General features: G+C 46.9%; 1 protein-coding gene across 2 annotated transcripts in view; it reads left to right on the top strand.

The window, feature by feature from the left end:
- BCL2L12 (BCL2 like 12) overlaps positions 1–24,212 on the top strand; it is a 177,497-nt gene that overhangs the window by 41,938 nt on the left and 111,347 nt on the right. The window contains exon 1 of one of the 2 annotated variants that reach the window (XM_085616167.1): positions 22,001–23,657. The exons of the other annotated variant lie outside the window; for it this stretch is intronic. The gene's annotated coding sequence lies outside the window, so the exon portion shown is untranslated. Of the gene's footprint in view, positions 1–22,000; positions 23,658–24,212 lie in introns of those variants that run through there. 2 annotated transcript variants of the gene reach the window in all.

Genomic DNA, 24,212 nt, shown 5'->3' on the forward strand with positions numbered 1-24,212 from the left:
CAGATGTGGAAAGAGCAATTTTGGTAGGGGCGTGGGCTCATGCGCCAGCTACGAAGGACACTCCCTTGAAGTTCATGAGCAATAGGGAACCGGAATAACAAACCTATCCGGTATGGTTGTCGGAACTGGATGAGAGGGTAGCTGACAGTATGGACAGTGGCGGTAGCAATCTTGGCAAATTGGTGAAGGGAGGAGATTGAGTCAAGATGAAACCCGATGGTATCTATTGAAACTTATCAAGTCCAGACTTAAATAAAACAGTGTAATATTAAAAAATGGACAGAGCTGGGATAGGGCGAGGGGGGCTGTGTATCACAGGGGTGGCGAATGTATCTCTGCTGCAGATCAGGAAGGATGTAGTAGTTTTATTTAGTAGTTTTATGTTAATGAGTGATATTAAGTTTTAAAGTTCTGTGGCCAAAAGGGACGCTGTGGAGAATGGAAGTGGAAAGTGGAAAGTTGGAGTTAAAGACAAAGCACGAAGTCTGACAGAGGAAGGGTGAGGAGGCCGCCTAGCAGAACGAGAGCCTTTGTATGTATGGTAGCATGTGCTAATAGACCTCTTGCTTAGGGTGACCAGATGACTCCATGTCACTTCAATGCAACTTTTCCCGTTCTGGGTTTTGATTTCAAAATCAGTGCATTCTGGGAGCTGTAGTCTTAGTTCATTTTAATAGAGCCAACACATCTGATAACAATGACATGTAAAATCAGAACCAGGAATGGAAGAGCGATGTCCTGGGAGCGTGGTGTATAGGTGTTCTAGGATGTGAGTTGAACCTAAACTACCACCTCTATTTGGTTGGCTCAGCTATTTTTAGCTATTTTTACTGTTTGTTTGTTTTGCTACCACTTGCTGTCTTTTGCTTTATTTTATTTGCTGTCCTTATTATTATGTTTTTGCTATGTTACTTTCAATCAATCAATCAATCAATCATCGCATTTATATAGCGCGCTACTCACCCAGAGGGTCTCAAGGCGCTGGGGGAGGGGGGTCCGCTACTGCTCGAACAGCCAGGTCTTGAGTTGCTTCCTGAAGGCGAGGTGGTCCTGGGTCAGGCGGAGGTGGGTGGGGAGGGAGTTCCATGTCTTGGCGGCGAGGTAGGAGAAGGACCGTCCCCCTGTGGTGGCTCTTCGGATGCGGGGGGCGGCGGCGAGGGCGTGGCTGGTCGATCGAAGCTGGCGTTTGGGAGCGTAGAAGTTGAGGCGGCTGTTGAGGTATCCTGGGCCTTGGTTGTGTAGGGCTTTGTGTGCGTGGGTGAGGAGACGGAAGGTGATTCTCTTGTTGACCGGGAGCCAGTGCAGGTCTCTCAGGTGTCCGGAGATGTGGCTGCGACGGGGGATGTCCAGGATGAGTCGTGCTGAGGCGTTCTGGATCCGCTGGAGTCTCTTCTGGAGTTTGGCGGTGGTTCCGGCATAGAGGGAGTTGCCGTAGTCCAGAAGGCTGGTGACGAGGGCCTGGGTGACCGTCTTCCTGGTCTCGGTGGGGATCCACCGGAAGATCTTACGTAGCATGCGCAGGATGTTGAAGCACGACGAGGAGATGGCGTTGACTTGTCTGGTCATGGAGAGGGAGTAGTCCAGGATGAAGCCCAGGTTGCGTGCGTGGTCTGTTGGTTTGGGTGCGCTGCCTAGGGCGGGGGGCCACCAGGAGTCGTCCCAAGTGGCGGGTGAGGATCCCAGGATGAGGACTTCCGTCTTGTCCGAGTTCAGTTTCAGGCGGCTGTTCTTCATCCATTCGGCTACCTCTTTCATCCCTTTGTGAAGGTTGGCTCTGGCGGTGGCGGGGTCATTGGTGAGGGAGAGGATCAGCTGGGTGTCGTCGGCGTATGAGATGATGTTGAGGTTGTGCTGGCGTGCGATGTCTGCAAGGGGGCTCATGTAGACGTTGAAGAGGGTTGGACTGAGCGAGGAGCCACGAGGGACGCCGCAGATGACTTCAGTGGCTTCAGATCTGAACGGAGGAAGACGGACTCTCTGTGTCCTTCCGGCGAGGAAGGAGATGATCCACTCCAGTGCCTTCTCCTGGACTCCGACGTTGCTGAGGCGTTGTACTAGGGTACGGTGGCAGACAGTGTCGAAGGCCGCGGAGAGGTCGAGGAGGATGAGGGCCGCTGTTTCTCCGTTGTCGAGCAGCGCTCGGATGTCATCGGTGGCTGCGATCAAGGCGGTCTCGGTGCTGTGGTTGGCCCGGAAGCCAGACTGCGAGGGGCCGAGGGATCCGTTCGTCTTGAGGAAGGCGGCCAGCTGCTTGTTGACGGTCTTCTCGATGACTTTTGCAGGAAACGGGAGCAGCGAGATGGGGCGGTAGTTCTTGAGGTCGGTCGGGTCGGCCGATGGCTTCTTCAGTAGGGCGCTGAGTTCGGCGTGTTTCCAGCTCTCCGGGAAGGTGGCGGTGTCGAAGGAGGTGTTGATGATGTCCCGCAGGTGGGGTGCGATGACAGCGTCGGCTTTGTTGAAGACGTGGTGAGGGCAGGGGTCGGTCGGAGATCCGGAGTGGATGGAGTTCATCGTGCGGACAGTGTCTTCGGTGCTGATCGGAGTCCAGGCGCGGAGGGTGGTGGTGGGGGGCGGTGGTTCGGTCGTGGCGTTCGTCGGTTGAGTGCTGAAGCTGTTGTGTATGTCCGCGATCTTGTTGTGGAAGTAGGAGGCGAGGGAGTTGCAGAGGTCTTGCGAAGGGTTGATGTCGTTGTTTCCGGCGTTGGGGTTGGAGAGCTCTTTAACGATGTTGAAGAGTTCCTTGCTGTTGTGTGCGTTGTTGTCCAGTCGTTCCTTGAATGCAGTTTTCTTGGTGGCGTGGATCAGTTGGTGGTGTTTTCGGGTAGCGAGCTTGAGGGCAGTCATGTTGTCCGGTGTTGGGTCTCTGCGCCAGGTTCTCTCGAGGGCTCGGCAGTTCTTCTTGGAGCTCTTGAGTTCGTCGGTGAACCATGGGGCTTTCTTGCTGCCGGGTCTGCTAGGCGGGGTCCTCAGGGGGGCGAGCTCGTCTGCGCAGTCGCTGATCCACTTCGTGAGGTTGGTGGCCGCCTGGCTAGGGTTCGTTGTGCTGGTGGGAGGGTTCATGTTCAGGGAGGTCGTGAGCTGGTCGGCTGTGATCTTGTTCCAGCTCCTGCGTGCAACCTGTTGCTGGTGGTGGTGGGTCGTGGTCCTTCCAAAGCTGAAGTGGACGCAGCTGTGGTCCGTCCAGTGGAGTCCGGTGGCGTGGCTGAAGACGATGTCCTTGCTGGATGAGAAGACGGGGTCGAGTGTGTGTCCGGCGTAGTGGGTGGGGGTGGTCACCAGCTACTTGAGTCCCAGGTTGGCGAGGTTGTCCAGCAGGGTGGTGGTGTTGCGGTCGTTGTTGTTCTCCAGGTGGAAGTTGAGGTCCCCTAGGAGGATGTAGTCAGCGGAGCAGAGGGCGTGCGGGCTGATGAAGTCGGCGATGTCTTCGCTGAATTGTGTGCGTGGTCCCGGGGGTCTGTAGATGAGGGTGCCTCTGAGGGTGGCATTGGGGTTGATGTGGACCTGGAAGTGCAGGTGCTCGGCGGTTGCGAGGGTGTCGTCGGTGTTGGTCGTGATGCGGATGGTGTTCCTGTGGACGATGGCGATGCCTTCTCCGGTGTGGTTGATGCGGTCCTTTCGGATGATCTTGTAGCCGTCTGGGATGGCGATGGCGATGTCGGGCGCTGAAGAGGCATTCATCCAGGTTTCCGTGAGGAAGGCGACGTCTGGTGAAGTAGTGTCGAGCAGGTTCCAGAGCTCGACGGCGTGTCTGTGGACGGAGCGGGTGTTGAGCAGGATGCACTTTAGGTGGCGGCGGCTGGGGCGCTGCTATCGGCGGCGGTGAAGATCACATTCAGCAAGGAGCTCTGGAGCAGGAGCGTAGAGGAGCGAGGGGGCAACCAGGCCAGAGGCGAAGTGAAGTACGTGTGCTGTAGTGTGCGCAGTCTCCTGGATTGTGACTACTAACATTACCTCTACGTCCCTCGTCCTCGTCCCTGTCATTACTAGTGACGATTACTGCCAATCTTATAGGAAACAAAACATGAAACCTTTATTTAACCCCACCCACCCTTAGCTGGGTGCTATAATAGGACTGCATTCCCTCACCCCTTCCTGTTTTGTTTCCTGCCTAATGGAACGATGACCAGAAGTGCTGAGGTGGTAGCCGGTCTACAGTCTCTAATGTGCGAGCGCTTTTTCTCCTTGCTGGCTTTGGAGGAAACTCCACTGCCGCAGCGGGGGCACAGTGCTCTGGAGAGTGGTGACTGGATCCCATGGCCAATTATAAGTAAGGGTATGCGTACTTTATGGTGACCTGGAAAATCTTGAAGGGGCGAGGATGCTGTCAGGCTGTTCTTATTTCTGCTTCTGAAGCTGATAAGACAAGCATTTTCAATGCAATCAGTCATGCATTTGCGAGAGTTTAAGCTATTGGCATTTTAAATCGCAATGCCTTTTAAAATAAAAGGCATTGTCATTTACAATGCAAATAGCTCAAACTCTTGTCAATGCGAGACCTCGGCTGCCATTGTCCCGGGCTGCTCGGAAAGTGAAAGCGCACATGGCGCGCTCAATGTTACAGAAAAGCATGTCATGCCTGCAGTAGGGGAAACTTATTAAAGAAAATAGTGCTTTCAGACTAAATAAGACATACCATGTAACAACAGAAATAAAAAGGCCAGTCCTCATGGGAGGTTACAAATGAAGACAAGGCAGTACTAAGGAGGGACTAACCAGCCTATTAACGATTCAGAAGCCAGCATTTTCAAAGGACAATGACACAGGCCAATGGAAAATATGGGCAGAGAGTGGGCAGGGCTTCAAGTCCATACTCTAATACAGCATGCTTTGCAGGGAAGCGCATGCGCTGCCCAGGCTCGACCTAATAAAGGGTCTGACGGCCAGTTTTTCTCAGAGATGCATTCTTTATTAGATAAGCGTACCTGGGTCCCGCTGTTGGTTTGTGCATGTGTGGACTACCATGGTTTGGTCTCATATGCCACTGAGTCACTGAGTTGGATTGTGTATATGTGAGTCCCGCAAGACACGCATGTGTGGAACCAGATTCTATGAGCTTGTTTGAACTTTTTGTTCCATGCGAAGCATTAGCACGCTTGATGCCTTTTGTGGTGGTTCTTCAGTACTTTAAAAGGGATAGAATTCCATATTTTAATTATTGTAATTCTATAACGTGTGCTTATTAGTTGCATTTCTATTAGTATGGGGAAATAATCGCACAAGAGGAGACTCTTATCGCCTTCCTGCCCTTCAACAAGCCGATCTCCTCTTCCCAAAAGGAACAGAGTGGATAGAGGAGATGATGACAAACTTAGGAGACTGATTCTAGAAATCTTTGCTTCCCTTAAACAAAAGAAAGGACATGGTGTGGATCTGATTGGGCAGGAACGCATGCTTTCAGATCTTTACGATCTCCCCAGCCTCCAGATCAAAAGGGAAGTATATTTCAAAAGATGTGATGTCTGAACTGCTAACGTATACAAAGAATAATAGGGGTTTTCATGTGGATGAAATAGTTGAATCATCTAAGAACACAACCTTGAAATAATGTTGATAACCTACTATTGTTGGGTGACCCATTCATCAGTATGGGATGGATGTTATTTTTAATAAATGAGAGGAAGGGCTCAAGCCAGATTATTCTGCCATCCTACATTTATGACAAGATTATATCCCTTAGAAGGTGTGAAAGAGAATCTGACAGATTCGATCCATTTTGATTCAGTTGTGGCACGTCTGGTGGGTAGACCAACTATGGCTGTGGAAAATATCCTCAGAGATCCAGCAGAGAACAAAGTGGATGCTGTGTTGAAAATGGTCTACTCTGGTTTGCTTCTTGCTCTATGCACTTTTGTCTGTGGGGCTTACACGTCGCAGTCTCTCGTCTCTGATTTCAGGGAGCTGTGTAAAGTGATGCAAAAGTTTAGTTTCTTTCAGATATTTCATTTGACGCTGTAACAGGTTCTGCATTGGCCTTTGGAGCATTAATAGCAGCAAGACTTAATCACTTTACGGAAACAGAAGCATGATCTTTCAAGTAAAGATCAGCTTTCCTGACCATGCAAGTGGCCAGGAAGTCGGTGGTCATGAGTTAAAGGTTGGTGGCACAATCCTTTACTTCCTGGAGTCTTGAGAGAAGTCAATCAATCAGGATTCTTATAGAGTACGGCTAATCACCCTTTAGGGTCTCAAGGCACTGCAGGGGGGAGTTCTGCAGTTCAGTCGAAGAGACAGGTTGTGGGCTCCTTCCTGAATTGAGCCAGTGAGGGTGATTGCATGAGATGTAAAGGAAGAGAATTCCAGGTCTTTGTGGTGAGGTAGGAGAAGGATCTTCCTCCGGCCGTAGTCTTGCGGATCTGTAGGATGGTGGCCAGCACCAGACAGGCAGAGCAGAGGTGCCTGGTGGGAGTGTAGAAGGAGAGGCGGTGGTTGAGGTATGCAGGTCCGATGTTGTGGAGGGCCTTGTAGTGTAGGTGTGTATGAAGAGCTTGAAGGTGATTATTTTGTTGAGTCCACCTCAGACAAATTGATACTGGACATTGTCCTGAGATAATATGAAATTAAATGTATCTCCTCTTCGAGTCACTCAGAGACCATTCCTAACCCCTTACCACAGTCTCAGGAAAAGTTGAAGGCCTTGGAAGAAGGAATCCAGCTACTGGTTGGAAAAGTCATTTGTTCCTGTCCCGTAGAAAGAGAAGGGGAAGGGTGTGTAGTCAGTTGTTTTTCGAGTACTGAAACTAAAGGCAGAATTTTGGATTGTCATACATTTGCAGGAGCTAAATAATTCTGTGAGAAAAATCTCTTTCAAATTAGGGACCCTCCGAAGAATAATCCTTTTGATTCAAAAGGTTTATACTTAATATACCCAAGTGTCAGCTGCAGCTATCAAATCATCTCATCTTCATTTCAACTCATATCAGAAAAAAATCTTTCTTCCAGTAGAAGGAGCCGCCCATCTCCAGAACCTGTTGGAATCTCTCCTTTGTCTAAAAGAAACATCATCCTATAAATGGACGTAGATCCAGGGTCACATGGCAGCGAATGTGTTCATGGTGGGAAAGGCTTCACCTAAGACTGGTACAGATTCATCTTCAAGAACACTGGTCATCAGCTTCGTAAGATCTAGAGCAGATGATTGCAGTGACACAGGACATCATATTTGCTCCTCAGTTGTAGTTAGTTTCAGACAACCTATGCTCAAGCATTAGTGGTTATACCCATTCACTGTTGGCAACAAACAGGGTATGCTCCACTAGATTTCTGAGTCTCAAGAGTCCACTCTGACTCTGTTCTAAATTCAAATGTGCTCCAGCGTTTTGAAGTGTATGGAGAAGCCAGGCTCACCCCCCTCCACTGTGTGTCCCATCCAGCCTCCAGGAATGCAGAAATACACAAATCTGTCTAGGGGGATTCCTCTACTTCACCTCCTAATGTTTCATCACGCCGGCCTGGATCCACCAAATGGAACCTAGGATCCTCCATGCATCGTACCATTCCAGGCACACATACACCCAGTGCATGTATACAGCATATGCACTCTGCTCAGCTGAATCCTCCATGCACTGTACCACAGAAAGGCACACATACACCCAGCACATACATCTCACATGCACACATTGCACAGCTCTGTATGCTTCATGTACCGTACCACTCACTAGCACACTTACACCCAACACATGCATTTAACATGCACACACTGCTCAGTACTGTATTCAATCAATCAATCAAATGATGTATAAACTGCATGGATACTCGTAGAGTATTAGAGCAATGGGCAGATTAGATGCCATCTAAAACAAGTCAGCCTAATGATAGGCAGATTGGAACAACCATGGTTTAAGACTGCATCTGAAACAGCGTTCATCCTTCATAGCACGTAAGTCCAAGGGAAGAGCATTTCAAGCACTGGCAGCGAACAAGGAGAAAGAGGTGCCACACCATCTCTTCCTCCTAAATCGTGGGCCCACTGCCAGCACAGTCTTAGAGGAGCAGAGAGATCCGACAGGATGAAATGGAATGAGCTCATTTGCCAGATATACAGGGCCGATCCGATAGAAGGCCCTGTGATCCAATGTGAGACATTTGAACTGGATTCTCTCTTGAATAGGCAGCCAATGCAGTTCCTTAAGATATTGACTAATATGTGCCAATCTGGGGACTTTTATTAGTAGTCGAGCAGCAGCGTTTTGTACTAGCTGAAGTCTCCTCAGTTGATAGGCTGGGAAACGCAAGTAGAGAGAGTTAGAATAATCAAGGCAGGGGTAGTGAAGGCATGAATGGCCTGTGCCAGGAATAAATGTAGGAATTTCTTAGTTGACTTTAAAAATCCAAAACAGGAACCAACCACTAATGCAACCTGAGCCAAAAGATGTTTCATTGTCAAATTGAACCCCCAGATTGCACACTGACATGACTGGGGCCAGCGGAGGAGGACTATGATCAGGCCAACAATCACTGTCCAAGAAGGGGGTGGAGAGTCAAACAACCAGATCTCTGTTTTGCTGGTCTTACACTGGAGATTGCGGTAACGGATTCATTGGATAACAGTAGTCAAGCAGTACTTGAGCCTGCTGTAAGCATTAGTCGCGTTCTTATACAGAGTTAGAAGCGTTTGCGTATCATCAGCATAAGACACAATCTGAAAGCCGAAAGACTCCACCAATGAAGCCAAGGGGGTTATATATACATTAAAAAGCATGGGTCTCAGGGCAGAGTCCTTTGGGAACTATAAAAGTTAGTGGTTTGGGGTCAGAGGCAGAAGGTTGACTTCTGTCCATCAAAAAAGAGTGGATCCAGGCTAAGGCGGATCCCCCAATGCCTATATTTTCCAAACTTTGAAGAAGAGCAGAGTGTGATACTGTATCAAAGGCCACGGATAAGTCAAACAATATTAACACAACTTGTTCTCCTTGGTCCACAGCCCGTTTGATGGAGTCAGTGACCTCCACCAAAGTGGATTCCGTGCTGAAGCGAGGGCGGGAGCCAGACTGGGATGGGTGAAGGAGCTGGCACTGTTCTAAGAAGTTAAACAGTTGGCCGTTGATTACCTTCTCCAGTATCTTAGAGAAGGCAGGCAATAAGGAAATAAGCCTTAAATTGCTCAATATCAATCTAGCTGCAGATGGCTTTTTTAATAAAAGTATTATCTAGCATGTTTCCAGCAGATAGAAACAGTTGCTGAATGACGGGAGCTATTTAGAAGAAGGTTTGAGATAGGATTAATGGCATTCAGGCTAACAATCATGATACGGAGAGGACAGAGTTCATCTGGAGAGCCAGACTTACAAGATTTCAGGGCCTGTTCAGACGCTTCCAACAAAATGGTGGCAGACTCAGAGAGAGAGCAAGAGAGCAAGAAGAGGATTTGTATTGTACGCTTCCCAGGACACAAATATACCCAGCGCAGATACACCAATCAGCACACACACACATACACCCAACACCGCACTACACACCAAACCGATGGAGGCCAAGGGGTGAGCACACAGCAGAGGAACTTTAAAATGAATGTGCCAGTAGCCCTCACTCCAGTGACACAGGTTAAAAGAGACCAGTTCACTCTTAACCGATATTTACACTTTATGCTGCCACCACTGTGCTCATGCCGCATAATTCCTGGTGAAGGCAGTAGCCTTTCACCATTATGAAGGTAGCGCTTTAGGTGCCCCTCCTAGTCCCACAGTACCGCAGTCTGTGAGACAGGCTAATGTCATGTCGCACACACATGGGGTTTGCCTATGACAACAAAAATCAACATTAGGAATCCAGGCATAAGTACTGTTGGGCACTCAGGGCAGGGGTGTGAGTTCATTACCATGAAGAGGACTTTTCCGTTCCAACAAACTTTCTGCTATTTATGTTGTCCTCCTTCCTTAAAGTTTTCAAATAATATTTTGATCTTGAAACCTGATGTCACTTTCTCCCCAAAAGTGAATTCAACGGGATACATCTCAGAAGATTATCCTTTCTGTTTTTATCTCCCTCTCCTCAAAAAAGACAGGTTACTGAGTTTATTGGATGTTAAGCAGGTAGCCTCCTCCTCAACCCAGGAACATGTAACTGACCACGTCACACATGGAGATCTGGTTTTCATGTCTTTATTCTTCAGCATGCAACTGTTAACTGAACACACTGCGTCACAATCTTTATTAACAACACCCAGACACACCCAACTGATTACATAATACTTGTAAGGAGTCTATTGAGGGTCACTAGAGTCTTCATGTTTATGTGTATGTTTGGGGGATTTATTAAGCGCTCCTTTGCCAAAAGGTCTCTTGGCGCTATCGGAGATGAGAGAGCCTTCCTGAGGGGCTCTAACAGTAGGCTAGGGTGAACAACGTGACATAAACACAGGACACAACATCTCCCCATTTGTTAAATGAAAAAAATGAACAAATATATACACATTACAATTCCTTGATGAGTCATCGATATGCTCGCACTATCCTTCCAGATCTAGTTATATGAGATAGAGGAGGGGCGTCTTCATCTGGCATTTTTAGAGAAGAGTTGGATGTTTGGTTTGAGCACAGAGGTTTACTTGCCTCATTTGCGAGGACTGGAGCTGATGATCATCGAGGCAAAGGCTTAAAGTGTGACGAGTCTCTGGTTATGAACTTTCCAGGTTGTTGGATAGTTACCATATGTCCTTTGCTTGTCACAACTCTCAGCGGTTCAGCATCAAACAGAGTGTCCGTCTTGCGTGTCCTTTTTTGCTTAATAAGAACTCTGTCTCCTTTCTGAAACCCATGTCTCAAAATCTTCGATGCTTGTCGGCATAGGCCTTCATTTTGCATTAGCGAGAAGTGTCAGTGACTTGAATCTCGCAAGAAGCACTTCTAAACTGCAAGGTGTCAGGTATCTTCATCCAAGAAGCACTCCTAAACAGCAAGGTGGTAGGACTTTGTCCCGTTGTGGGATGAGGAGTGGAATGGTATGCACAAAGGGCTGGGTGTGGGCACAGACCAGACTCAAGGTCGATGTCTTCAAGTGCATCACGTTGAACCAACCTTTTTAAAGTACTCATAAATCGTTCAACAATGCCATTTGCCTGTTGCCAGAGAGGTGTACTTTTCTGATGTTTGATGTTTAAACGATTAAGAAAGTCTGTGAACTCAGTGCTATTAAAGGGTGGACCATTGTCAGATTTGAGAATGGAGGGAACACCTCATGTTATGAAAATGTCATCCAGTCTTTCAATGACTTTGTCATGGGTGGTTGATGATACGTCTTCCACTAGGGGAAAACATGAGTACTCATCGGCAACTACCATGAGATGATGTCTGTTGTTGAGAGATATGAAGAAATCAACAGCAATCCTCTCTCAAGCTTGCTTAGGTAGCTCAGACATGTTCAATGGGTGCTGAGTCATTTTGGGAGACAGACAGTTGTGCAGATGACAAGCTTTAAGCTCCCTTTTAACTCATTCGTCAAGACACTGGAACCACACTCGATCCCTGTGGGCTGTTTTAGTTGCAGCAATAACACAGTGTCCCTCATGAGCAAGGTCCATCACTTGCTGCCTCAGGCTTTCAGCAATAACTATTCTTGCCCCTGGTAGTATGGCACCATCGTGTGCAACAGAAAGTTCTTCATGAACATTTTTGAATTTCTGGTATTCAACATCATGCATAAGAGGTCGTGCATGCTTCCTCCATGATTATGTTATAATGATTTCCTTGAGCTCAATCATGTCTTTGTCAGTATTGGTAGTTGCAGGATTTATTTAATAGAAAGAGTTGCAGGCACACTTGACTCTACTGTGAAATTAATGTAGGCCTCAGCCACTATGGACGTTGCGCTATGACGCTGTTACGTCACACGTGACAAGTAGCTGCAGGGTTTTGATCTTTCCCTGGTTTGTGCATAATAGTGTAATTGTACTTCTGCAGACACAAACCCTACCTCTCAATGCTAGGGGGCATCTTGGCTTTTAGACTTCCGAAAATGGTGAGCAACACTTGATGATCTGTGACAAGGGTAAAATGGTTCAAGTACAGAAACACATGAACGTGTTCACACGCCCATACTACAGCTAAGCTTTCTTTCTCTGGTTGAGAATACCCATGTTCAGCCACAGATAGACTCCTGCTAGCATAGACCACAATATGTCTCTGAGCATTGGGTTGTCCATTATGTTGGTCAAGGATCACTCCCAAATCCACAGGGCTTGCATCCAACACAATTTCTGAATGCAATTTTGGATCAGAGTAAGCCATTTCAGTTGCATTTCCAATTGCGTGTTTTTTTTTCTTGATACTTTGGTGACATTCAGATAATTATTCTAATGGAACATCTTGCTTTGTTAGTTCTCTTAGAGGGGCACTCACATTGGCAAAGTCAAAAATATACCTGGAGCACTAGCTGGTCATGCCCAGGAAGGATCGCAGCATGGTCACATCTTCAAGGAGGGCAAGTAGATAACACTGCTTGTACGTTTTCGGGGTCAGAAGTCATCCCCTATTCAGAGAAAATATGTCCAAATAATTTCCATCTGTTTTGTGAAATTCATACTTCTCAGCATTCAGTGTGAGTACTGCATCATCAAGCAGACGGCATACTTGTGTGACTGCTTTGCTATGTTCCTTTCATGTAGCCCCAAACACCAGTATATCATCACTGTAGTTAAAAGCATGTGTGACAGGTGGAATTACTCATCAAATGACATTTTGAAAGAGTTTGGCAGCTATTGACACACCAAAACGAAGTCTTTTATATCCAAGAAACCAATATGCTTTGAAAAAGCAGTCATGTACACACAGTTTCTTTCAGTTTAAGTTGATGGTAACCTCTGTTCGGATCAAGGCAGGAGAAGACTTTGGCACCATTCACCTATGTGATCACGTAGTCATTCTTTTCAGACTTCTGTTTTTACTTGCAAGTGATCAATCCTACATGCACATGTCGATCTATGACTGACATCACCATCATACATCCATTTTCCTCATTGTCACTCGATGATGACGTCAATGAACCATTGAACGATGAATTTGATAACGATCAACTTTGTTTCGTTTCCACTTGCCTTAGTCAGTGTTGCTGTTTGGCCTTGTGGGAGTGGCTAGAATGCTTCAGGAACTCTCTGGCATCCATCTTCTCATCTCTTCGTGATGCACTTAGTTTCTCTTTTGCTTTGCAAACCGTTATAAAATGGTTTTCCTTCCTGCAGTCTTTACATCTTTGTCCAATGGTAGACATTTACCTTCGGGCTGAAAAGAGAATCTGCTTCCAAAAGACAATTTATTTTTCTTCAGAGCCACACTCGATGTGCCTCTGCCTTGTGTTTCTGCTTACTTTTCATGCTCAATGCTGATTCGTTTTGAGTTGTTCCTGCTTCCGTATCAGGAGGCTTGTCGATCGGCACATTCCTCCACTCTTGCAGCCATGAGCACTTTCTCCAAACTGAGTGTTTCAGCATGCATCGTCAGAATGTGTCGGAGAGGAAACCATCAATAATTGTAAGACGCATGGTTTCATCATTAAGTTCATCAAATTTGCAGTGCTTTATAAAGCGTATCAAGTCCCTCAACAAACTTATCCATATTATCACCAGGTTGCTCTCTTGCTTGGTGAAAATTTACTTTTCATAGTCAACGTTCAGTATTGGATTGAACTTTGCTCCTAATACTACCTTAATCTGATGGTAAGATGTTTCATCAGCTTGTGTTATTTTCTTTATCGCTTCTTTTGCTCTGTCACCTGCAAGGTTCTTTGAGTATGCGATGATCTTTTTGTCATCTGTTTCTTCTAAAGCATCAATGAAATCATCGAATATTTCAATCTATGCAGTCCATCTGGTGCCAATATTGTGCTTTTTGGCACTATCAAATGGATGCGGAGGTTTCTGGAAAACTGAAGTGTCATAGCCAGTTCTGGGTCTCACTAACCTTGAGAGTAGGGCCCTCTCCAGCGCTGTCTGCTGCCCACTTGAATCGGCTTCATTCATTCCATCTCTGAGTCCCAGCCGCATGCTTGCATCAATGTCGTCGTGGCTGATCTGATGTCCTTAGACCTCTTTTTCATCTTTGGTGGTGAGTAGCTTTTTTGTCTCTTGCACATGTTCATCACCATTCTCAACCTTCTGTATCATACCTGATTTTCACTGTTCCTAGCGTTATTTGGCACCTGGATGCTGCTGCTATTAGTTTGATTGTGCTCCTTGCGATCATGGCCTTCTCTGCTTCTCTGTACCTGGTTGTCGCTGTCTTTTGTGCAATCGTACTGTATGTATGCTGGCCCTGTGTTATGTTGTGGCACAATCCCTCTTCCTTGTAATGTAATGTAATGTAATGTAATGTAATGTAAAAGTGCATTTATAAAGCGCGAACTGTCACTCCGCAAGGAGCCTCCTGGCGCTAAAAGGACGGGATGAAGAAACTGAAATAAGAAGAACGAGAGGGAGGAGTTAGATTAATGCAAAGCAGAGGTCATCTGGACATTTATAAATCCAGGTTTTGAGTGCTTTCCTGAAAGACGTCTCTGATTGTTGCATACGTAAGCCAGAAGGGAGTATGTTCCACGCCTTAGAGCCAAGATAGGCGACCGTTTTTCCACCTTTGGTGGCAAGTCTAAAGTGGGGTGGTTTTAGCAAATTGGCCGAGGAAGATCTGAGGGTCCTGGTGGTAATGTAGGGTGCGAAATGAGCTGTGAGATATCTAGGGCCTGTCCGGCGAGAGGCTTTATAGGTGATCAGAAGCATTTTGAAGAGAATCCTTTTATGAATGGGGAGCCAATGTAGAGTGTTTGGAGCCGAGGATGCCGACGAAGTACGTGGGAGCCTAAGAACCAGGCGGGCTGCAGCGTTTTGTGCTATTTGTAATCTTTTAATTGTGGATTTGTTAGCCCCGGTCAACAGGCTGTTGCAATAGTCCAAGCGTGAGAGGACAAGAGCAACCGTTACAGATTTCCTAGCAGCCAGAGGGATCAGATCAAAGAATTTCTTCAAGGATCTTATTACACTAAAGCAGATGCCGGCCATAACCAGTGCATGAGGGAGGAAGGATAAGGAAGAATCAAACTTGACCCCCAGGTTTCTGGCCACCTTGACCGTATCTGGTGGGGGTGGAGTGCCTTCCGGCCACCACCTGTCAGGAATGAAAGTTACATTCGTGCCAATGGGTAGGATTTCAGTTTTATCAGTGTTGCATTGTAAATGATTGTTCTTCATCCACTGTATGACTTGAAAAAGACATGATTGGAAATTGCTTTCGGCTTCATTATATTTTTTGTCCAGGGAGACGATCATTTGAGTATCGTCGGCGTAAGAGGTGACTTCAATTCCAAAGGATTTTATAAGGAAGATGAGGGGGGCCATATAAACGTTGAACAACAGAGGGCTCAAGGAGGAGCCCTGAGGAACCCCTGTGGTTATCGTCTTCTCTGTGGAAAGGAAGGGACCTAACGCCACGGTTTGTCTGCGATTGGTGAGGAAGGATCTAATCCATGCCAGGACAGTACCCGTGATACCGCCGCGTTCGAGTCTTGCCAGAAGGATATCGTGAGAGATGGTATCGAACGCGGCGGAAAGGTCCAGGAGGATCAGTACAGCTTTCTTACCAGAGTCAGCAAGGGTTTTTAACACCTCTGTGATTTCTAAGAGGGCCGACTCCGTTGAGTGTCTAGGGCGAAAACCAGATTGCTGAAAGTGGAGGATATTATTTGATTCGGTAAAATTTGAAAGCTCTTTAAGTACAAACCTCTCCGTTATTTTGCCCAGCACTGGGAGCAATGATATCGGCCGTAGGTTAGAGAGGACTGATGCGTCTATATTTTCCTTCTTTTTGAGGGGTTTAACCAGGGCAAGTTTCCAATCCTCAGGGACAATGCCTGTGTCTAACGAGGAATTGACTATTTGGTTGACCACTGGGTTGACAAGTGTCAATAAGTTTATGTACGATCCTGGGGGGGCAGGTATCCAATGGAGAACCTGAACTGCATGTCATTATGACCTTGAATGTGGCTTCCAATGACACTGGTAAAAAGGAGGAGAGCTTTGCAAGGGTTGGAGAAGGAGTGGGGATTTCCGTCTTGATGTTGGGAGGGGTAAGCGAGAATTTTTTTGGTATTTTCGAGATCTTCTCTTCAAAGTAATTGGAGATATTGTCACACAGAGTTTGTGAAGGGGGAAGATCCTTCTTTAGTCCCTTAGGATTGGTGAAGGAGTTGACTATTTTAAAAATGGATTTTTGATCAAGTTTGGACTCTAGTATGACTTTGGAGTAGTAAGATTTTTTTGTGGTTTTAATAAAGGCATGGTAGAGTTTTCTACAAGCTTTGTAGGCTCGCTTATCCTCGATAGCATAGGATTTCCTCCATTTATGTTCTAAATGTTTACACTGGTGTTGTTCTTTAGCTAGCTCAGGGGTAAACCAAGGTGGTCGCTGAGCTTTAATTTTCCTTGTCTTTTTCTTTTTGTTCTGGCCTTCCAAGGGCGCCAGATCATTGCAAATGTTGGAGATCCAAGTGTGAAAGTGCCCCGAGTCTTGGTTCGGGTTACCTGTGAGGGTAGGGGTGCAAGATTGAGCGTGAGGCCGAAGCTTGGGATTGCTTATAAGTTTGGACCGGTTACGGCGGGGTTTGGAGTTGGGGGAGCGGTCCGGGCTGTCTGTCGATGGGTAATCTAAGATCAGTGGAATCATGTGGTGGTCAGTCCAGATCAGTGGAATAGGAAGGGACACCGTAAGAGCGGGAAAATTGGAGCAGATCCCGTCTAGAGTGTGGCCAGCCTGGTGGGTAGGTTGCTGTACCAGTTGTTTCAAAGTGAGGAGCACAGTTATCTGTAGAAAATTGTCCATCTCAGGGGATCCTTTGGATTCCAAGTGAAGGTTGAAATCCCCTAACATAGTGAAATTGGCGTATTTGGGAAGTGACTGGCTTAGGGCATCGCCTAGTGAGTCCGTAAAGGTAGTACTATATCCCGGCGGTCGATAGATGAGGACTCCTGAAAAAGACAGTGAGGCATTTAGAGAAATACGGAAGCCTAGGCTTTCAGCGCCTTTGAGAGAGGCTATGTCTATAGTGACGCAGGGAAGGGAGTCACGGATGATGATGGCCAATCCCCCTCCTCTCCCTCCTAACCTGTCTTTCCTGTGGATAGTGTAGTTAGGGGGGAGTGCGATAGCTATATCCGGGTTGGAGCAGTCTTTCAGCCAGGATTCTGTAATAAACAGGAAATCCAGCTGCATGTCTAGTATTAAGTCTCTGATGTCTTGGCAGTGTTTGCTGAGGGACCTTGCGTTAATAAGTCCTCCTTGCAGTTTGAGTTTGCTAGTTGAGGAAGGGGGGCTAGTCTTGTTGTGCACTGAAGGGTCGCTAGCAAAGAACTCATGTCTACACTTGTAGCATGCAAAGGAACCCCAAAGAGTGTCCGGGGCAACTTGGTGGAAGCAATTCGTCCTAGTATTAAGAGCCTTAAGGTCCGCGGAACTGTACGTTAGTACAGCAGCTGTATGGGCAAGGATTCCCGCCTTGGCCACGTCCTTGGCGCGGATGGGCGCAGACAGGCGCAGACGGGCTTGCCTTTGGCGTGCCGCCGGCGCGCCCGCTGCGCGCGTCTGCTGCGCGCTCGTTTTACATCCAATTTATCCCCGGTGCCCGGAAGTGAAGGGGAGGGGGAGGAGGAGTTTCCGCCCGAGGTCCACCCTCCGTTCAAACGGCACTTGCCGCGACGGACCAGGGTGCAGGGCTACGTCCGGTAATACAGGTAAGATTGTTTGTTTTGTTTCCCACCACCCTCCACAGAGTTATATTCATTAAAATGCACACACTTTTAAAAGGTTCTGGCAAAATAAAACGATTAGGTTTTAAAAGCAATTAAGTTTCTAAAATCAGGTACAAAAGAGCAAATCAGCCAAAGATGCGAGCAGCGCAGCTGGCAGCACTTCACCGCGTCCGCTGCGCGCTCGTTTTAGCATCCAATTTATCCCCGGTGCCCGGAAGTGAAGGGGAGGGGGGGGGAGGAGTTTCCGCCCGAGGTCCACCCTCCGTTCAAACGGCACTTGCCGCGACGGACCAGGGTGCAGGGCTACGTCCGGTAATACAGGTAAGATTGTTTGTTTTGTTTCCCACCACCCTCCACAGAGTTATATTCATTAAAATGCACACACTTTTAAAAGTTTCTGGCAAAATAAAACGATTAGGTTTTAAAAGCAATTAAGTTTCTAAAATCAGGTGCAAAAGAGCAAATCAGCCAAAGATGCGAGCAGCGCAGCTGGCAGCATTTCACCGCGTCCGCTGCGCGCTCGTTTTAGCATCCAATTTATCCCCAGTGCCCGGAAGGGAAGGGGAGGGGGGGGGAGGAGTTTCCGCCCGAGGTCCACCCTCCGTTCAAACGGCACTTGCCGCGACGGACCAGGGTGCAGGGCTACGTCCGGTAATACAGGTAAGATTGTTGGTTTTGTTTCCCACCACCCTCCACAGAGTTATATTCATTAAAATGCACACACTTTTAAAAGGTTCTGGCAAAATAAAACGATTAGGTTTTAAAAGCAATTAAGTTTCTAAAATCAGGTGCAAAAGAGCAAATCAGCCAAAGATGCGAGCAGCGCAGCTGGCAGCACTTCACCGCGTCCTTCAGCCTTACCAGCAGGTTCTGGGCTGACTGTGACTGATCTTTCCGTGGGGCCTTCAACTTCTACAAAAGTCTTGTACTGGCTGGAGTGGCACTTTGTCCACATAAGCCAACCGTCAATGGCTTCACTTCGACTGAGGCACACACAAGCATTTTGCTGGACCTCAGCAAACTTTCAGGGAGTGTACTATTGTTTCTTCAGGTTACAGATCCCCTATCTCGTTGCAAGTTATAGCGTCCTCCCCAGCCTGCGAGCATGCCACACATGGAGCTCTGGTTTGCACATCTTTATTTTTCAGCATGCAACTATTAACTGAACGCACCGAGTCAAAAACTTTATGAACTACGCCGAGCCAACCGGTTATGAGTCAGTCAAGAGCCACTAGAGTCTTCGTGCACATAAACACAGGACACATCAAAGAGTGCTCTATCTGTTCATCTTAACAGATCCAGCAAATTCAGAAAAACTGTCTCTGTGTTACCTTTGGCTTTCCTGGGAAAGGTAAACAGGCTTCCAAAATAATTTTGATTGAGTAAGGAAACCATATTGTTTGCTTATTCCAATTTGGAAGAATCTGCCCTAGGCAAGGTGTAACGACGTTCCACTATGAGTGCTGCTGTTCTGTGGGCTGAATTTCAGGGTGTCTAATTGGAAGAAATTTGCAGGGCTGGTACTTCGGCCTCAGAAAAAACACTTTCATAAGTCTTTACATACTTCAGGATGTACAGGAAAACTTTGGTTTTGGAGTGTTTCCATCTTATAGTAAACAGCAAGACCGTGATTTTCAAGGTTTGTATTAATGTGTATTTTGATCACTATGTCCAATTAAGTCACTTGGTGTTGCATTATTTGTTGATCATGTTTTGATTTTTGTCAAATGCCTTTATTGCTTTGGTATACCTTGCTTGTAATGACTTGGACGAGGGATTGTAGAGTTAATGTCCTGATTACTTACCGGCATTGCTTAATTTAAGCCGGTGAGGCCTAGCGGGACTCATTTTTGGGGCCCAGCACCTATTTTTCCTCATCAGAATTTCACTCAGAGGAAGACAGAGAAAAAACACAAAATAGAGAAAGAAGGAAAAACTGTGAGACAGGGAGAAAGCAGTGATGTAAAACAACCTGCAAGAGTGCTGTAAAGAGGGAGGGAGTCTCTGGTAGATTAAAGAATTATGAGGTGCAATCAAGACTGTGTAGTCTCGGTGTTTGACACCCTAACCTTCTATAGTGCCTCTGACAAAACTTTAGGCCCCAAGCACTTATACTTTTACAAATTAAGCACTGCTTACCGGTAATCTTCATTCCTGTTAGTCCAACTTGTCCTCATGCCAGCCATTATGACCCGCCAATCCTTCCTAAATCTAGGTTTTTGACAGGGCTTTAGATTAAAGGCAGTGCTGAGGGAATGTTAACCTATTGTAGCACAGAGCTGGGGTTGGGTTGGGTTGGGTTAATTAAAGCATTCCTGTTCTGTTTCCTGTTTATGGGATTTGGTAGCAATCCTCACTAGCAATGACTAGGATGAGAAGGAATTGGAGTAAAAGTAATGATATTTACCAATTACCAATAAGTAATCAGGGCATTCTATATTATGTCACACAAGAACCTATGTGAACAGAGTTTTGGTAAGCATCTGTTGGTTGCTCTCTTTCATAGGGAGAGTTGTTCTCTGGGGAAACGGCATTACCAATGCGGTTGAGACCACGTGTGCCATTACCACGCTTGCCTTTAGTATGCAAATGCCTTTACCACGCAAGCCCTCACAACGATTTTAGTTGTAAAGGTATATGCGTGGTAAAGGCAGTCAGCACTCTAGATTCAGAGAGAAAGGGTGGGAGGGGGTGGAGACTTGGAGGGACTTCCTCCTGCCCGGACGAAAATGGAAGTAACAGGAAGGATCGGGACGCGGGTTGGTGAGTAGGGCTCGGGGCCAGGTTTTAGGACTCAGTGCGGGGGGCGGTGTGTTTTTAGGCCTGGGGTTGGGGTCTTTTTTAGGGCTGGTTTCAGGGCTCAGAGCGGGGCTGGGGTGTTCTGGGGGCTGGAGTCAGGTTGTTTTCAGGGCTGGGGGCCAGGCTTTAGAGTTCAGAGCGGGGGGCTGGAGTGTAATCTTTACCACGCATATGGCTTCACCAATCATGCCATATGTTCACATGCGTAGTTCCGTCATACAACTGTTCTTGTGATCTTTCTACAGTAAAGTCTCCCTGCCTTCACTGCATGTCTGTAACTACAGTATGAAGCGACCATGAACATAAGTGGAAAGCCTTTGCAAGTTGCCTCTCTAAACATGGAACTAGTCCCTCTCTGTCTTCTGTTCTCATGGTATATTAACACAATTCATAAAATGTACGGTAAATAAAATAAATAAATAAATAAAAAAAGCATGGGTGATTCTTGTTTATCTAGTTCTGCAATTAACCATTACCGTACATGTGGTGTAGTTTTGTTATTCCTTGCTCTTGCCTATACTGGCCATTTGTTAACCTTTTGCTATTCTGGAGCAGCAAAGAGCTGGTAGATGAAAAAAGAATTATTATAAAATTGTCTGTCTTATTTTTTGTAACATTTTGTTCCAATGCTTTCAATGGAAATATGGAGGTGCTGGTGCTCGCTATCTAGAATGCCTGTCTTGAGAAGTGCTGGTATTCTCTCCCAATAAATGTATTACATTTACAACAGATTTTGGAACTAGGCAACCAGGTTTGAGTCTACTGGCATTGGCTCAACATCCTGTGATTTTAGGCAAAGCTCTCAAACTCTGTGCCTAATAAAGATGAATGTGACCGTGTGTAATTAACTGGTGCTCATGTAGAGCAGGCCAGTACTGTGGGTTGAGTTTGTGCTAAAGAAAACTGCAAAACATGGCAATAATAGCATGTACTCTTCTTTTCACATTACAGAAGTGCTGATACTCTGTACCGGGCAGTACCTGCCCATTTAAATCCATGTTTATTATTAATTCTGAAACTAAGACAGCACTCCGTCACTTTTAACTTATTTCTTTATGTGCTTATTGTTTTATGTTTTAGAAGGTATCATTATTAGACTTAACTGATTTTCCCGAGATTTTTACCGGGTTGACCTAAAAATTAAAGGCCAGGTTAGTAATAACCCGGCCAGGTGGCAACAGGCTCCTGATTCTTGGGGTTCGGCGACCTTGTCGAACCCCAGGCCCTGCAAGATGGCCGCCCGTTCTGCCAGTCCGTTTTCTATCTCCATGGTACCTTCTCTAGAGGCGCTTCATTAGTCACGGATTTGGGTGATAACTTGCCTGTGCTGTAAACCGGCAGTGTCAATCATCCTCCTCTTCTTGCATTCTTACTCTTTTGCCCCGCCCTCTTTGGCACTCACACCTTAACTCCGCCCCCTGCCATCGGCAAACTTTAGGTCCTCCTTGGTCTAAGCTCCGCCTCCGCCCGGCCGGCTCTAGCAGAACTTTCAGACTCCGCAGAGCCGACACTGACTCTGGTGCAGAACTCGGGGAGGGAGGAGGAAGGGCCGGTTCCGGGCTGGGGACAGAGCAAGGCAGGATCTGGTGGGGGAGTTGGAAGGACCGGCTCCGAGCCGGGGACAGAGCAAGGAAGGATCTGGTGAGGAGGTAGATCTACCCCACGGTGCGAAAGCGGGAAAGTCTGTCCTGTCCATCAAAGGAGTGAACAGAGATCCACCGGATGAGGACTGCTTTCCCCAGGTGTAGCAGGGCATGCGGGAACAGAGGGGCATCCAAGACGGTCATGTCCCAGGGTGCTATCTAGATACATCAATTCTTGCAGCCTGTAACTTGAGGTCCTGTTATAAAATGCACTGTTGACGCTCCAGTTAGAGTTCTGATTATTTTTCAACTCAATAAGGATGAAAGGGTGAGTCAGCCTTCCCAAGATTCGAGCCTGTATTGGTTGCTGCCCTGATGGCGCCGCTCATTGGAACAAGAACTGCCGCTCATCTCTGGGCAGACGCTCACTGTGTTCTTTTCACTTAAGTGAGCAGAATCCTCAGGCTGGAGGTGTGTATATGTGCAAGGAATCCTACGGGTTGGGGGCGGAGGAGGAGGGGTTTCCCTAATGGGGTAGAGGAGGGCTCCATGTAACTCCCATCTCACCCGTAGGGTGTGCTTACATGGACTGCACGGCATTCGTCCAAGAAGATGGAACTCGGGGATCTGTTCCGGGAGAGCGGAAGAAGGCACGAGATCACCGGGATGTTCTCTGATAGTCGGGGATCAGCGTCTATCTAGCTACGGGAATGGATCTTCAGCCTCAAATCAGCATATGTAGTGGACTTCTCAGGATGTGTCTGCAGGGGGCAGGTGAGAGGGAGCAAATGTACAGGCCATGGCTAAACCTGCTCAGGGGTTTGCAGCAGCTATAGAGAAATTGGGCCAAGTGGAACGTTAGGACCGCACCCCTTGAGTGGACGGGCACCCCAGCAGCATAAAAAGAGGTATAGAGTCATAATCTGAATCTTCGAAAGGGATTGTGGGAGGAGAATATGAATCGTGCCAGGTGATGCATACTGAATATTCCCTAAAGGGGGCATGGGCCCCAAAGTGAGAATACAATAGATTTCTCCTAATATGGACCACAACGAGAACCTCAAAACCTAGCAACGGTTCTGTGGCAGAGGGATGCAGGATGCTAGGAATGGAGCAAGGTATCCCGGAGCACCTCCAAGGGCTGGATCGGGAATTCCAAACCCCGACAAAAGGAAGCGGATCCACCAAAGCCAAGACCGAGGATCTATAGGGGAAACCAGTGGCATGCGTTTTGCTTTGAAGCCACTCTTAATGCTGTTTCTTTCACTTTGCATCCTCAGCTCTGTCTGGATTGGCTTTTCGTTCTGTTTGTGGTAGGCTGATTCTTTGGAAGACCGTGAAGTGTGACTGCTTCAGGAGAACATTGTTCCTTCAGCCAGATCCCTGCGAGGAAAGAGCGGATTCGATTCCTGGAAAGGCGCATCTTTGCCAAAGAAAAAACATTATCATTTTGGAAATAAAAAATAATCTCTCCAAGGAAGGATTGGATTCTAAACAAAAGAATTTGTACAAGAAAAGAGCAGCTTCCTGGTGTGGATCCTAGCTTGAAAAGGGTAAGAGATTCTGAGAGGCAGCTCCGCATTTCAGCAGTCCTGAATGTCTTTCCCGCCCCTGACTATTACTGTGTGGATCTGTTTAAGAACTGAAATGTTTTAGGTAGCGCTAACTAATCGTGTTAGATTGTTTTTATGTGCCATGCTCTCTTGACCAGACTGTGTTGCCACATTTCAGTTTTGTTTCTTTGTGCTCAGATCAGATCACTTTAAGAGCAATTTATGCAGTACACAGCTGCAACCCATGTTGTGAAGTCAGTGGCTGCATGGTCGGTTTTAGATGGGCTTTCAGTATGTTTGTAATTAAGTTGTGTTGTGGCTGGAAAAAAAACTCCACAAACCGGAACCTACGGTACTCAATCACCCAATCCTAAATTTGAACATTTCACTCACCAAAAGGATCAGCTAAAACTGCCCAAGTTTTGGGAAATGGCTCATGGAATAAAAAAATCTAAAACTGGAATCAACTGCAGCAACTTTAAGTCCTGATTTTGAATTTGGCGGACAGCATACTCCGGCAAGGTGGATGGAGTAATGGGTTTATTTTCCTGTCTG

This window comes from Triturus cristatus, chromosome 7 (genome assembly GCF_964204655.1).
Source record: "Triturus cristatus chromosome 7, aTriCri1.1, whole genome shotgun sequence".
Taxonomy (NCBI): domain Eukaryota; kingdom Metazoa; phylum Chordata; class Amphibia; order Caudata; family Salamandridae; genus Triturus; species Triturus cristatus.